We start from the raw sequence: 16078 nt of genomic DNA on the forward strand, positions 1-16078 counted from the left end.
CCTAAATTATACTGTTCACCTGGTGCCATCTCCCGGGTATATTAAACAATCAGGGGAAAACACTGTCCTTACTTATACTGTTCACCTGGGAACATGTCCCGTGCGTGTTAAACCATCAGGGGAACACATTCTCCGCACCTATACTGTTCAGCTGGTAACATGTCCCGTGGGTATTAAACAATCAGGGGAACACACTCTCCTCACTTATACTGTTCACCTGGTAACATGTCGTGTGTATATTAAACCATCAGGGGAAAGCCCTCTCCTCACTTATACTGTTCACCTGCTAACATGTCCCGTGTATATTAAACCATCTGGGGAAAGCACTCTCCTCACTTATACTGTTCACCTGGTAACATGTCCCGTGTATATTTAACCATCAGGGGAACACACTCTCCTCACTTATACTGATCACCTGGTGACATGTCACGGGTATATAAAAAAATCAGGGGAACTCATTCTCCTCACTTATACTGTTCACCTGGTATCATGTCCTGTGTATATTAAACCAACAGGGGAACACACTCTCCTCACTTATACTGTTCACCTGGTAACATGTCCCGTGCGTGTTAAACCATCAGGGGAACACACTCTCCTCACTTATACTGTTCACCTGGTGACATGTCCCGTGCATATTAAACAATCAGGGGAACACACACTCCTCACTTATACTGTTCACCTGGTAACATGTCCCGTGTATGCTAAACGATCAGGGGAACACACTCTCCTCATTTATACTGTTCACCTGGAAACATGTCCCGTGTATATTAACCATCAGGGGAAAGCACTCTCCTCACTTGTACTGTTCACCTGGGAACATGTCCCGTGTATATTAAACCATCAGGGGAACACACTCTCCTCACTTATACTGTTCACCTGGTAACAAGTCCCATGTATATTAAACAATCAGGGGAACACATTCTCCTCACTTATACAGTTCACCTGGTAACATGTCCTGTGTATATTAAACCTTCAGGGGTACACACTCCCCTAAATTATACTATTCACCTGGTGCCATCTCCCGGGTATATTAAACAATCAGGGGAAAACACTCTCCTCACTTATACTGTTCACCTGGTAATATGTCCCCTGTATATTAAACATCAGGGGAACACACTTTCCTCACTTATAATGTTCACCTGGTGACATGTCCCGGGTATATTAAACCATCAGCGGAACACACTCTCCTCACTCATACTGTTCACCTGGTAACATGTCCCGTGCATGTTAAACCATCAGGGGAACACACTCTCCTCACATATACTGTTCACCTCGTAACATGTCCCGTGAGTATTAAACAATCAGGGGAACACACACTCCTCACTTATACTGTTCACCTGGTAACATGTCCTGTGAAAATTAAACCATCAGGGGAACACATTTTCCTCACTTATACTGTTCACCTGGTAACATGTCCTGTGTGTATTAAACCATCAGGGGAACTCACTCTCCTCACTAATACTGTTCACCTGGCATCATGTCCTGTGTATATTAAACCAACAGGGGAACACACTCTCCTCACTTATACTGTTCACCTGGTAACATGTCCCGTGCGTGTTAAACAATCAGGGGAACACACTCTCCTCACTTATACTGTTCACCTGGTAACATGTCCCGTGCGTGTTAAACCATCAGGGGAACACACTCTCCTCACTTATACTGTTCACCTGGCGACCTGTCCCGTGTATATTAAACCATCAGGGGAACACATTCTCCTCACTTATACTGTTCACCTGGTAACATGTCCCGTGTATATTAAACAATCAGGGGAACACACTCTCCTCACTTATACTGTTCACCTGGTAACATGTCCTGTGTGTATTAAACCATCAGAGGAACACACTCTCCTCACTTATACTGATCAACTGGTGACATGTCCCGGGTATATTTAAAAATCAGGGGAACTCACTCTCCTCACTTATACTGTTCACCTGGTATCATGTCCTGTGTATATTAAACCAACAGGGGAACACACTCTCCTCACTTATACTGTTCACCTGGTAACATGTCCCGTGCGTGTTAAACAATCAGGGGAACACACTCTCCTCACTTATACTGTTCACCTGGTAACATGTCCCGTGCGTGTTAAACCATCAGGGGAACACACTCTCCTCACTTATACTGCTCACCTAGTAACATGTCCCGTGCGTACTGAACCATCAGGGGAACACACTCTCCTCACTTATACAGTTCACCTGGTAACATGTCCTGTGTATATTAAACCTTCAGGGGAACACACTCCCCTAAATTATACTGTTCACCTGGTGCCATCTCCCGGGTATATTAAACAATCAGGGGAAAACACTGTCCTTACTTATACTGTTCACCTGGTAACATGTCCCGTGCATGTTAAACCATCAGGGGAACACATTCTGCGCACCTATACTGTTCAGCTGGTAACATGTCCCGTGGGTATTAAACAATCAGGGGAACACACTCTCCTCACTTATACTGTTCACCTGGTAACATGTCGTGTGTATATTAAACCATCAGGGGAAAGCCCTCTCCTCACTTATACTGTTCAGCTGGTAACATGTCCTGTGTGTATTAAACAATCAGGGGAACACACTCTCCTCACTTATACTGTTCACCTGCTAACATGTCCCGTGTATATTAAACCATCTGGGGAAACCACTCTCCTCACTTATACTGTTCACCTGGTAACATGTCCCGTGTATATTTAACCATCAGGGGAACACACTCTCCTCACTTATACTGATCACCTGGTGACATGTCACGGGTATATAAAAAAATCAGGGGAACTCATTCTCCTCACTTATACTGTTCACCTGGTATCATGTCCTGTGTATATTAAACCAACAGGGAAACACACTCTCCTCACTTATACTGTTCACCTGGTAACATGTCCCGTGCGTGTTAAACCATCAGGGGAACACACTCTCCTCACTTATACTGTTCAACTGGTGACATGTCCCGTGCATATTAAACAATCAGGGGAACACACACTCCTCACTTATACTGTTCACCTGGTAACATGTCCCGTGTATGCTAAACGATCAGGGGAACACACTCTCCTCATTTATACTGTTCACCTGGAAACATGTCCCGTGTATATTAACCATCAGGGGAAAGCACTCTCCTCACTTGTACTGTTCACCTGGGAACATGTCCCGTGTATATTAAACCATCAGGGGAACACACTCTCCTCACTTATACTGTTCACCTGGTAACAAGTCCCATGTATATTAAACAATCAGGGGAACACATTCTCCTCACTTATACAGTTCACCTGGTAACATGTCCTGTGTATATTAAACCTTCAGGGGAACACACTCCCCTAAATTATACTATTCACCTGGTGCCATCTCCCGGGTATATTAAACAATCAGGGGAAAACACTCTCCTCACTTATACTGTTCACCTGGTAATATGTCCCCTGTATATTAAACAATCAGGGGAACACACTTTCCTCACTTATAATGTTCACCTGGTGACATGTCCCGGGTATATTAAACCATCAGCGGAACACACTCTCCTCACTCATACTGTTCACCTGGTAACATGTCTCGTGCGTGTTAAACCATCAGGGGAACACACTCTCCTCACATATACTGTTCACCTGGTAACATGTCCCGTGAGTATTAAACAATCAGGGGAACACACTCTCCTCACTTATACTGTTCACCTGGTAACATGTCCTGTGAAAATTAAACCATCAGGGGAACACATTTTCCTCACTTATACTGTTCACCTGGTAACATGTCCTGTGTATATTAAACCATCAGGGGAACACACTCTCATCACTTATACTGTTCACCTGGTAACATGTCCCGTGAATATTAAACCATCAGGGGAAAACACTCTCCTCACTTATACTGTTCACCTGGTAACATGTCCTGTGTGTATTAAACCATCAGGGGAACACACTCTCCTCACTTATACTGTTCACCTGGTAACATGTCCCGTGAATATTAAACCATCAGGGGAAAGCACTCTCCTCACTTATACTGTTCACCTGGTAACATGTCCCGTGCGTGTCAAACCATCAGGGGAACACACTCTCCTCACTTATACTGTTCACCTGGCAACATGTCCCGTGAGTATTAAAGCATCAGCGGAACACACTCTCCTCACTTATACTGTTCACCTGGTAACATGTCCCGTGCGTCTTAAACCATCAGGGGAAAATACTCTACTCACATATACTGTTCACCTGGTAACATGTCCCGTGAGTATTAAACAATCAGGGGAACACACTCTCCTCACTTATACTGTTCACCTGGTAACATGTCCCGTGTATATTAAACAATCAGGGGAACACACTCTCCTCACTTATACTGTTCACCTGGTAACATGTCCTGTGTGTATTAAACCATCAGAGGAACACACTCTCCTCACTTATACTGATCAACTGGTGACATGTCCCGGGTATATTTAAAAATCAGGGGAACTCACTCTCCTCACTTATACTGTTCACCTGGTATCATGTCCTGTGTATATTAAACCAACAGGGGAACACACTCTCCTCACTTATACTGTTCACCTGGTAACATGTCCCGTGCGTGTTAAACAATCAGGGGAACACACTCTCCTCACTTATACTGTTCACCTGGTAACATGTCCCGTGCGTGTTAAACCATCAGGGGAACACACTCTCCTCACTTATACTGTTCACCTAGTGACATGTCCCGTGCGTACTGAACCATCAGGGGAACACACTCTCCTCATTTATACTGTTCACCTGGAAACATGTCCCGTGTATATTAAACCATCAGTGGAAAGCACTCTCCTCACTTGTACTGTTCACCTGGGAACATGTCCCCTGTATATTAAACCATCAGGGGAACACACTCTCCTCACTTAAACTGTTCACCTGGTAACAAGTCCCATGTATATTCAACAATCAGGGGAACACACTCTCCTCACTTATACAGTTCACCTGGTAACATGTCCTGTGTATATTAAACCTTCAGGGGAACACACTCCCCTAAATTATACTGTTCACCTGGTGCCATCTCCCGGGTATATTAAACAATCAGGGGAAAACACTGTCCTTACTTATACTGTTCACCTGGTAACATGTCCCGTGCGTGTTAAACCATCAGGAGAACACATTCTGCGCACCTATACTGTTCAGCTGGTAACATGTCCCGTGGGTATTAAACAATCAGGGGAACACACTCTCCTCACTTATACTGTTCACCTGGTAACATGTCGTGTGTATATTAAACCATCAGGGGAAAGCCCTCTCCTCACTTATACTGTTCAGCTGGTAACATGTCCTGTGTGTATTAAACAATCAGGGGAACACACTCTCCTCACTTATACTGTTCACCTGCTAACATGTCCCGTGTATATTAAACCATCTGGGGAAAGCACTCTCCTCACTTATACTGTTCACCTGGTAACATGTCCCGTGTATATTTAACCATCAGGGGAACACACTCTCCTCACTTATACTGATCACCTGGTGACATGTCACGGGTATATAAAAAAATCAGGGGAACTCATTCTCCTCACTTATACTGTTCACCTGGTATCATGTCCTGTGTATATTAAACCAACAGGGAAACACACTCTCCTCACTTATACTGTTCACCTGGTAACATGTCCCGTGCGTGTTAAACCATCAGGGGAACACACTCTCCTCACTTATACTGTTCACCTGGTGACATGTCCCGTGCATATTAAACAATCAGGGGAACACACACTCCTCACTTATACTGTTCACCTGGTAACATGTCCCGTGTATGCTAAACGATCAGGGGAACACACTCTCCTCATTTATACTGTTCACCTGGAAACATGTCCCGTGTATATTAACCATCAGGGGAAAGCAATCTCCTCACTTGTACTGTTCACCTGGGAACATGTCCCGTGTATATTAAACCATCAGGGGAACACACTCTCCTCACTTATACTGTTCACCTGGTAACAAGTCCCATGTATATTAAACAATCAGGGGAACACATTCTCCTCACTTATACAGTTCACCTGGTAACATGTCCTGTGTATATTAAACCTTCAGGAGAACACACTCCCCTAAATTATACTATTCACCTGGTGCCATCTCCCGGGTATATTAAACAATCAGGGGAAAACACTCTCCTCACTTATACTGTTCACCTGGTAATATGTCCCCTGTATATTAAACAATCAGGGGAACACACTTTCCTCACTTATAATGTTCACCTGGTGACATGTCCCGGGTATATTAAACCATCAGCGGAACACACTCTCCTCACTCATACTGTTCACCCGGTAACATGTCCCGTGCGTGTTAAACCATCAGGGGAACACACTCTCCTCACATATACTGTTCACCTGGTAACATGTCCCGTGAGTATTAAACAATCAGGGGAACACACTCTCCTCACTTATACTGTTCACCTGGTAACATGTCCTGTGAAAATTAAACCATCAGGGGAACACATTTTCCTCACTTATACTGTTCACCTGGTAACATGTCCTGTGTGTATTAAACCATCAGGGGAACTCACTCTCCTCACTTATACTGTTCACCTGGCATCATGTCCTGTGTATATTAAACCAACAGGGGAACACACTCTCCTCACTTATACTGTTCTTCTGGTAACATGTTCCGTGCGTGTTAAACAATCAGGGGAACACACTCTCCTCACTTATACTGTTCACCTGGTAACATGTCCCGTGCGTGTTAAACCATCAGGGGAACACACTCTCCTCACTTATACTGTTCACCTGGCGACCTGTCCCGTGCGTACTAAACCATCAGGGGAACACACCCTCCTCATTTATACTGTTCACCTGGAAACATGTCCCGTGTATATTAAACCATCAGGGGAAAGCACTCTCCTCACTTGTACTGTTCACCTGGGAACATGTCCCCTGTATATTAAACCATCAGGGGAACACACTCTCCTCACTTATACTGTTCACCTGGTAACAAGTCCCATGTATATTAAACAATCAGGGGAACACACTCTCCTCACTTACACAGTTAACCTGGTAACATGTCCTGTGTATATTAAACCTTCAAACGAAAACACTCCCCTAAATTATACTGTTCACCTGGTGCCATCTCCCGGGTATATTAAACAATCAGGGGAAAACACTGTCCTCACATATACTGTTCACCTGGTAACATGTCCCGTGCGTGTTAAACCATCAGGGGAACACACTCTCCGCACCTATACTGTTCAGCTGGTAACATGTCCCGTGGGTATTAAACAATCAGGGGAACACACTCTCCTCACTTATACTGTTCACCTGGTAACATGTCGTGTGTATATTAAACCATCAGGGGAAAGCCCTCTCCTCACTTATACTGTTCACCTGCTAACAGGTCCCGTGTATATTAAACCATCTGGGGAAAGCACTCTCCTCACTTATACTGTTCACCTGGTAACATGTCCCGTGTATATTTAACCATCAGGGGAACACACTCTCCTCACTTATACTGATCACCTGGTGAGTTGTCCCGGGTATATTAAAAAATCAGGGGAACTCATTCTCCTCACTTATACTGTTCACCTGGTATCATGTCCTGTGTATATTAAACCAACAGGGGAACACACTCTCCTCAATTATACTGTTCACCTGGTAACATGTCCCGTGCGTGTTAAACAATCAGGGGAACACACTCTCCTCACTTATACTGTTCACCTGGTAACATGTCCCGTGCGTGTTAAACCATCAGGGGAACACACTATCCTCACTTATACTGTTCACCTGGTGACATGTCCCGTGCATATTAAACAATCAGGGGAACACACTCTCCTCATTTATACTGTTCACCTGGAAACATGTCCCGTGTATATTAAACCATCAGGGGAAAGCACTCTCCTCACTTGTACTGTTCACCTGGGAACATGTCCCGTGTATATTAAACCATCAGGGGAACACACTCTCCTCACTTATACTGTTCACCTGGTAACAAGTCCCATGTATATTAAACAATCAGGGGAACACATTCTCCTCTCTTATACAGTTCACCTGGTAACATTTCCTCTGTATATTAAACCTTCAGGGGAACACACTCCCCTAAATTATACTGTTCACCTGGTGCCATCTCACGGGTATATTAAACAATCAGGGGAAAACACTCTCCTCACTTATACTGTTCACCTGGTAATATGTCCCCTGTATATTAAACAATCAGGGGAACACACTTTCCTCACTTATACTGTTCACCTGGTGACATGTCCCGTCAGTATTAAACAATCAGGGGAACTCACTCTCCTCACTAATAATGTTCACCTGGTGACATGTCCCGTATGTATTAAACAATCAGGGGATCACACTCTCCTCAATTACACTGTTCACCTGGTAACATGTCTTGTGAAAATTAAACCATCAGGGGAACACATTCTCCTCACTTATACTGTTCACCTGGTAACATGTCCTGTGTGTATTAAACCATCAGGGGAACACACTCTCCTCACTTATACTGTTCACCTGGTAACATGTCCCGTGCGTGTTAAACCATCAGGGGAACACACTCTCCTCACATATACTGTTCACCTGGTAACATTTCTCGTGAGTATTAAACAATCAGGGGAACACACTCTCCTCACTTATACTGTTCACCTGGTAACATGTCCTGTGAAAATTAAACCATCAGGGGAACACATTCTCCTCACTTATACTGTTCACCTGGTAACATGTCCTGTGTGTATTAAACCATCAGGGGAACACACTCTCCTCACTTATACTGTTCACCTGGTAACATGTCCCGTGAATATTAAACCATCAGGGGAAAGCACTCTCCTCACTTATACTGTTCACCTGGTAACATGTCCCGTGTGCATTGAACCATCAGGGGAACACACTCTCCTCACTTATACTGTTCACCTGTTGACATGTCCCGGGTATATTAAACAATCAGGGGAAAACACTCTCCTCACTTATACTGTTCACCTGGTAACATGTCCCGTGTGTGTTAAACCATCAGGGGAACACACTCTCCTCACTTATACTGTTCAGCTGGTAACATGTCCCGAGAGTATTAAACAATCAGGGGAACACACTCTCCTCACTTATACTGTTCACCTGGTAATATGCCCTGTGTATATTAAACCATCAGGGGAACACACTCTCCTCACTTATACTGTTCACCTGGGAACATGTAACGTGTATATTAAACAATCAGGGGAACACACTCTCCTCACTTATACTGTTCACCTGGTGACATGTCCCGGGTATATTAAACAATCAGGGGAAAACACTCTCCTCACTTATACTGTTCACCTGGTAACATGTCCCGTGTGTGTTAAACCATCAGGGGAACACACTCTCCTCACTTATACTGTTCAGCTGGTAACATGTCCCGAGAGTATTAAACCATCAGGGGAACTCACTCTCCTCACTTATACTGTTCACCTGGTATCATGTCCTGTGTATATTAAACCAACAGGGGAACACACTCTCCTCACTTATACTGTTCACCTGGTAACATGTCCCGTGCGTGTTAAACAATCAGGGGAACACACTCTCCTCACTTATACTGTTCACCTGGTAACATGTCCCGTGCGTGTTAAACCATCAGGGGAACACACTCTCCTCACTTATACTGTTCACCTGGCGACCTGTCCCGTGCGTACTAAACCATCAGGGGAACACACCCTCCTCATTTATACTGTTCACCTGGAAACATGTCCCGTGTATATTAAACCATCAGGGGAAAGCACTCTCCTCACTTGTACTGTTCACCTGGGAACACGTCTCCTGTATATTAAACCATCAGGGGAACACACTCTCCTCACTTATACTGTTCACCTGGTAACAAGTCCCATGTATATTAAACAATCAGGGGAACACACTCTCCTCACTTACACAGTTCACCTGGTAACATGTCCTGTGTATATTAAACCTTCAGGGGAACACACTCCCCTAGATTATTGCTGTTCACCTGGTGCCATCTCCCGGGTATATTAAACAATCAGGGGAAAACACTGTCCTCACTTATACTGTTCACCTGGTAACATGTCCCGTGCGTGTTAAACCATCAGGGGAACACACTCTCCCCACTATACTGTTCAGCTGGTAACATGTCCCGTGGGTATTAAACAATCAGGGGAACACACTCTCCTCACTTATACTGTTCACCTGGTAACATGTCGTGTATATATTAAACCATCAGGGGAAAGCCCTCTCCTCAAATACACTGTTCACCTGGTAACATGTCCTGTGTGTATTAAACCATCAGGGGAACACACTCTCCTCACTTATCCTGTTCACCTGCTAACAGGCCCCGTGTATATTAAACCATCTGGGGAAAGCACTCTCCTCACTTATACTGTTCACCTGGTAACATGTCCCGTGTATATTTAACCATCAGGGGAACACACTCTCCTCACTTATACTGATCACCTGGTGACATGTCCCGGGTATGTTAAAAATTCAGGGGAACTCATTCTCCTCACTTATACTGTTCACCTGGTATCATGTCCTGTGTATATTAAACCAACAGGGGAACACACTCTCCTCAATTATACTGTTCACCTGGTAACATGTCCCGTGCGTGTTAAACAATCAGGGGAACACACTCTCCTCACTTATACTGTTCACCTGGTAACATGTCCCGTGCGTGTTAAACCATCAGGGGAACACACTCTCCTCACTTATACTGTTCACCTGGTGACATGTCCCGTCAGTATTAAACAATCAGGGGAACTCACTCTCCTCACTAATAATGTTCACCTGGTGGCATGTCCCGTATGTATTAAACAATCAGGGGATCACACTCTCCTCAATTACACTGTTCACCTGGTAACATGTCCTGTGAAAATTAAACCATCAGGGGAACACATTCTCCTCACTTATACTGTTCACCTGGTAACATGTCCTGTGTGTATTAAACCATCAGGGGAACACACTCTCCTCACTTATACTGTTCACCTGGTAACATGTCCCGTGCGTGTTAAACCATCAGGGGAACACACTCTCCTCACATATACTGTTCACCTGGTAACATTTCTCGTGAGTATTAAACAATCAGGGGAACACACTCTCCTCACTTATACTGTTCACCTGGTAACATGTCCTGTGAAAATTAAACCATCAGGGGAACACATTCTCCTCACTTATACTGTTCACCTGGTAACATGTCCTGTGTGTATTAAACCATCAGGGGAACACACTCTCCTCACTTATACTGTTCACCTGGTAACATGTCCCGTGCGTGTTAAACCATCAGGGGAACACACTCTCCTCACTTATACTGTTCACCTGGTGACATGTCCCGTGCATATTAAAAAATCAGGGGAACACACACTCCTCACTTATACTGTTCACCTGGTAACATGTCCCGTGTATGCTAAACGATCAGGGGAACACACACTCCTCATTTATACTGTTCACCTGGAAACATGTCCCGTGTATATTAAACCATCCGGGGAAAGCACTCTCCTCACTTGTACTGTTCACCTGGGAACATGTCCCGTGTATATTAAACCATCAGGGGAACACACTCTCCTCACTTATACTGTTCACCTGGTAACAAGTCCCATGTATATTAAACAATCAGGGGAAAACATTCTCCTCACTTATACAGTTCACCTGGTAACATTTCCTCTGTATATTAAACGTTCAGGGGAACACACTCCCCTAAATTATACTGTTCACCTGGTGCCATCTCACGGGTATATTAAACAATCAGGGGAAAACACTCTCCTCACTTATACTGTTCACCTGGTAATATGTCCCCTGTATATTAAACAATCAGGGGAACACACTTTCCTCACTTATACTGTTCACCTGGTGACATGTCCCGTCAGTATTAAACAATCAGGGGAACTCACTCTCCTCACTAATAATGTTCACCTGGTGACATGTCCCGTATGTATTAAACAATCAGGGGATCACACTCTCCTCAATTACACTGTTCACCTGGTAACATGTCCTGTGAAAATTAAACCATCAGGGGAACACATTCTCCTCACTTATACTGTTCACGTGGTAACATGTCCTGTGTGTATTAAACCATCAGGTGAACACACTCTCCTCACTTATACTGTTCACCTGGTAACATGTCCCGTGCGTGTTAAACCATCAGGGGAACACACTCTCCTCACATATACTGTTCACCTGGTAACATTTCTCGTGAGTATTAAACAATCAGGGGAACACACTCTCCTCACTTATACTGTTCACCTGGCAACATGTCCTGTGAAAATTAAACCATCAGGGGAACACATTCTCCTCACTTATACTGTTCACCTGGTAACATGTCCTGTGTGTATTAAACCATCAGGGGAACACATTCTCCTCACTTATACTGTTCACCTGGTAACATGTCCCGTGAATATTAAACCATCAGGGGAAAGCACTCTCCTCACTTATACTGTTCACCTGGTAACATGTCCCGTGTGCATTGAACCATCAGGGGAACACACTCTCCTCACTTATACTGTTCACCTGGTGACATGTCCCGGGTATATTAAACAATCAGGGGAAAACACTCTCCTCACTTATACTGTTCACCTGGTAAAATGTCCCGTGTGTGTTAAACCATCAGGGGAACACACTCTCCTCACTTATACTGTTCAGCTGGTAACATGTCCCGAGAGTATTAAACAATCAGGGGAACACACTCTCCTCACTTATACTGTTCACCTGGTAATATGCCCTGTGTATATTAAACCATCAGGGGAACACACTCTCCTCACTTATACTGTTCACCTGGGAACATGTAACGTGTATATTAAACAATCAGGGGAACACACTCTCCTCACTTATACTGTTCACCTGGTGACATGTCCCGGGTATATTAAACAATCAGGGGAAAACACTCTCCTCACTTATACTGTTCACCTGGTAACATGTCCCGTGTGTGTTAAACCATCAGGGGAACACACTCTCCTCACTTATACTCTTCAGCTGGTAACATGTCCCGAGAGTATTAAACCATCAGGGGAACTCACTCTCCTCACTTATACTGTTCACCTGGTATCATGTCCTGAGTATATTAAACCAACAGGGGAACACACTCTCCTCACTTATACTGTACACCTGGTAACATGTCCCGTGCGTGTTAAACAATTAGGGGAACACACTCTCCTCACTTATACTGTTCACCTGGTAACATGTCCCGTGCGTGTTAAACCATCAGGGGAACACACTCTCCTCACTTATACTGTTCACCTGGCGACCTGTCCCGTGCGTACTAAACCATCAGGGGAACACACCCTCCTCATTTATACTGTTCACCTGGAAACATGTCCCGTGTATATTAAACCATCAGGGGAAAGCACTCTCCTCACTTGTACTGTTCACCTGGGAACATGTCCCCTGTATATTAAACCATCAGGGGAGCACACTCTCCTCACTTATACTGTTCACCTGGTATCAAGTCCCATGTATATTAAACAATCAGGGGAACACACTCTCCTCACTTACACAGTTCACCTGGTAACATGTCCTGTGTATATTAAACCTTCAGGGGAACACACTAACCTAGATTACTGCTGTTCACCTGGTGACATCTCCCGGGTATATTAAACAATCAGGGGAAAACACTGTCCTCACTTATACTGTTCACCTGGTAACATGTCCCGTGCGTGGTAAACCATCAGGGGAACACACTCTCCGCACCTATACTGTTCAGCTGGTAACATGTCCCGTGGGTATTAAACAATCAGGGGAACACACTCTCCTCACTTATACTGTTCACCTGGTAACATGTCGTGTGTATATTAAACCATCAGGGGAAAGCCCTCTCCTCACTTACTATGTTCACCTGGTAACATGTCCTGTGTGTATTAAACCATCAGGGGAACACACTCTCCTCACTTATACTGTTCACCTGCTAACAGGTCCCGTGTATATTAAACCATCTGGGGAAAGCACTCTCCTCACTTATACTGTTCACCTGGTAACATGTCCCGAGTATATTTAACCATCAGGGGAACACACTCTCCTCACTTATACTGATCACCGGGTGACATGTCCCGGGTATATTAAAAAATCAGGGGAACTCATTCTCCTCACTTATACTGTTCACCTGGTATCATGTCCTGTGTATATTAAACCAACAGGGGAACACACTCTCCTCAATTATACTGTTCACCTGGTAACATGTCCCGTGCGTGTTAAACAATCAGGGGAACACACTCTCCTCACTTATACTGTTCACCTGGTAACATGTCCCGTGCGTGTTAAACCATCAGGGGAACACACTCTCCTCACTTATACTGTTCACCTGGTGACATGTCCCGTCAGTATTAAACAATCAGGGGAACTCACTCTCCTCACTAATAATGTTCACCTGGTGACATGTCCCGTATGTATTAAACAATCAGGGGATCACACTCTCCTCAATTACACTGTTCACCTGGTAACATATCCTGTGAAAATTAAACCATCAGGGGAACACATTCTCCTCACTTATACTGTTCACCTGGTAACATGTCCTGTGTGTATTAAACCATCAGGGGAACACACTCTCCTCACTTATACTGTTCACCTGGTAACATGTCCTGTGTGTATTAAACCATCAGGGGAACACACTCTCCTCACTTATACTGTTCAGCTGGTAACATGTCCCGAGAGTATTAAACAATCAGGGGAACACACTCTCCTCACTTATCCTGTTCACCTGGTAATATGCCCTGTGTATATTAAACCTTCAGGGAAACACACTCTCCTCACTTATAATGTTCACCTGGGAACATGTCCCGAGAGTATTAAACCATCAGGGGAACTCACTCTCCTCACTTATACTGTTCACCTGGTATCATGTCCTGTGTATATTAAACCAACAGGGGAACACACTCTCCTCACTTATACTGTTCACCTGGTAACATGTCCCGTGCGTGTTAAACAATCAGGGGAACACACTCTCCTCACTTATACTGTTCACCTGTTAACATGTCCCGTGCGTGTTAAACCATCAGGGGAACACACTCTCCTCACTTATACTGTTCACCTGGCGACCTGTCCCGTGCGTACTAAACCATCAGGGGAACACACCCTCCTCATTTATACTGTTCACCTGGAAACATGTCCCGTGTATATTAAACTATCAGGGGAAAGCACTCTCCTCACTTGTACTGTTCACCTGGGAACATGTCCCCTGTATATTAAACCATCAGGGGAACACACTCTCCTCACTTATACTGTTCACCTGGTAACAAGTCCCATGTATATTAAACAATCAGGGAACACACTCTCCTCACTTACACAGTTCACCTGGTAACATGTCCTGTGTATATTAAACCTTCAGGGGAACACACTCCCCTAGATTTTTGCTGTTCACCTGGTGCCATCTCCCGGGTATATTAAACAATCAGGGGAAAACACTGTCCTCACTTATACTGTTCACCTGGTAACATGTCCCGTGCGTGTTAAACCATCAGGGGAACACACTCTCCGCACCTATACTGTTCAGCTGGTAACATGTCCTGTGGGTATTAAACAATCAGGGGAACGCACTCTCCTCACTTATACTGTTCACCTGGTAACATGTCCCGTGCGTGTTCAACCATCAGGGGAACACACTCTCCTCACTTATACTGTTCACCTGGTGACATGTCCCGTCAGTATTAAACAATCAGGGGAACTCACTCTCCTCACTAATAATGTTCACCTGGTGACATGTCCCGTATGTATTAAACAATCAGGGGATCACACTCTCCTCAATTACACTGTTCACCTGGTAACATGTCCTGTGAAAATTAAACCATCAGGGGAACACATTCTCCTCACTTATACTGTTCACCTGGTAACATGTCCTGTGTGTATTAAACCATCAGGGGAACACACTCTCCTCACTTATACTGTTCACCTGGTAACATGTCCCGTGCGTGTTAAACCATCAGGGGAACACACTCTCCTCACATATACTGTTCACCTGGTAACATTTCTCGTGAGTATTAAACAATCAGGGGAACACACTCTCCTCACTTCTACTGTTCACCTGGTAACATGTCCTGTGAAAATTAAACCATCAGGGGAACACATTCTCCTCACTTATACTGTTCACCTGGTAACATGTCCTGTGTGTATTAAACCATCAGGGGAACACACTCTCCTCACTTATACTGTTCACCTGGTAACATGTCCCGTGAATATTAAACCATCAGGGGAAAGCACTCTCCTCACTTATACTGTTCACCTGGTAACATGTCCCGTGTGCATT

The sequence above is a fragment of the Heterodontus francisci genome, chromosome 28 (assembly GCF_036365525.1).
Source record: "Heterodontus francisci isolate sHetFra1 chromosome 28, sHetFra1.hap1, whole genome shotgun sequence".
NCBI classification, from domain to species: Eukaryota; Metazoa; Chordata; class Chondrichthyes; order Heterodontiformes; family Heterodontidae; genus Heterodontus; species Heterodontus francisci.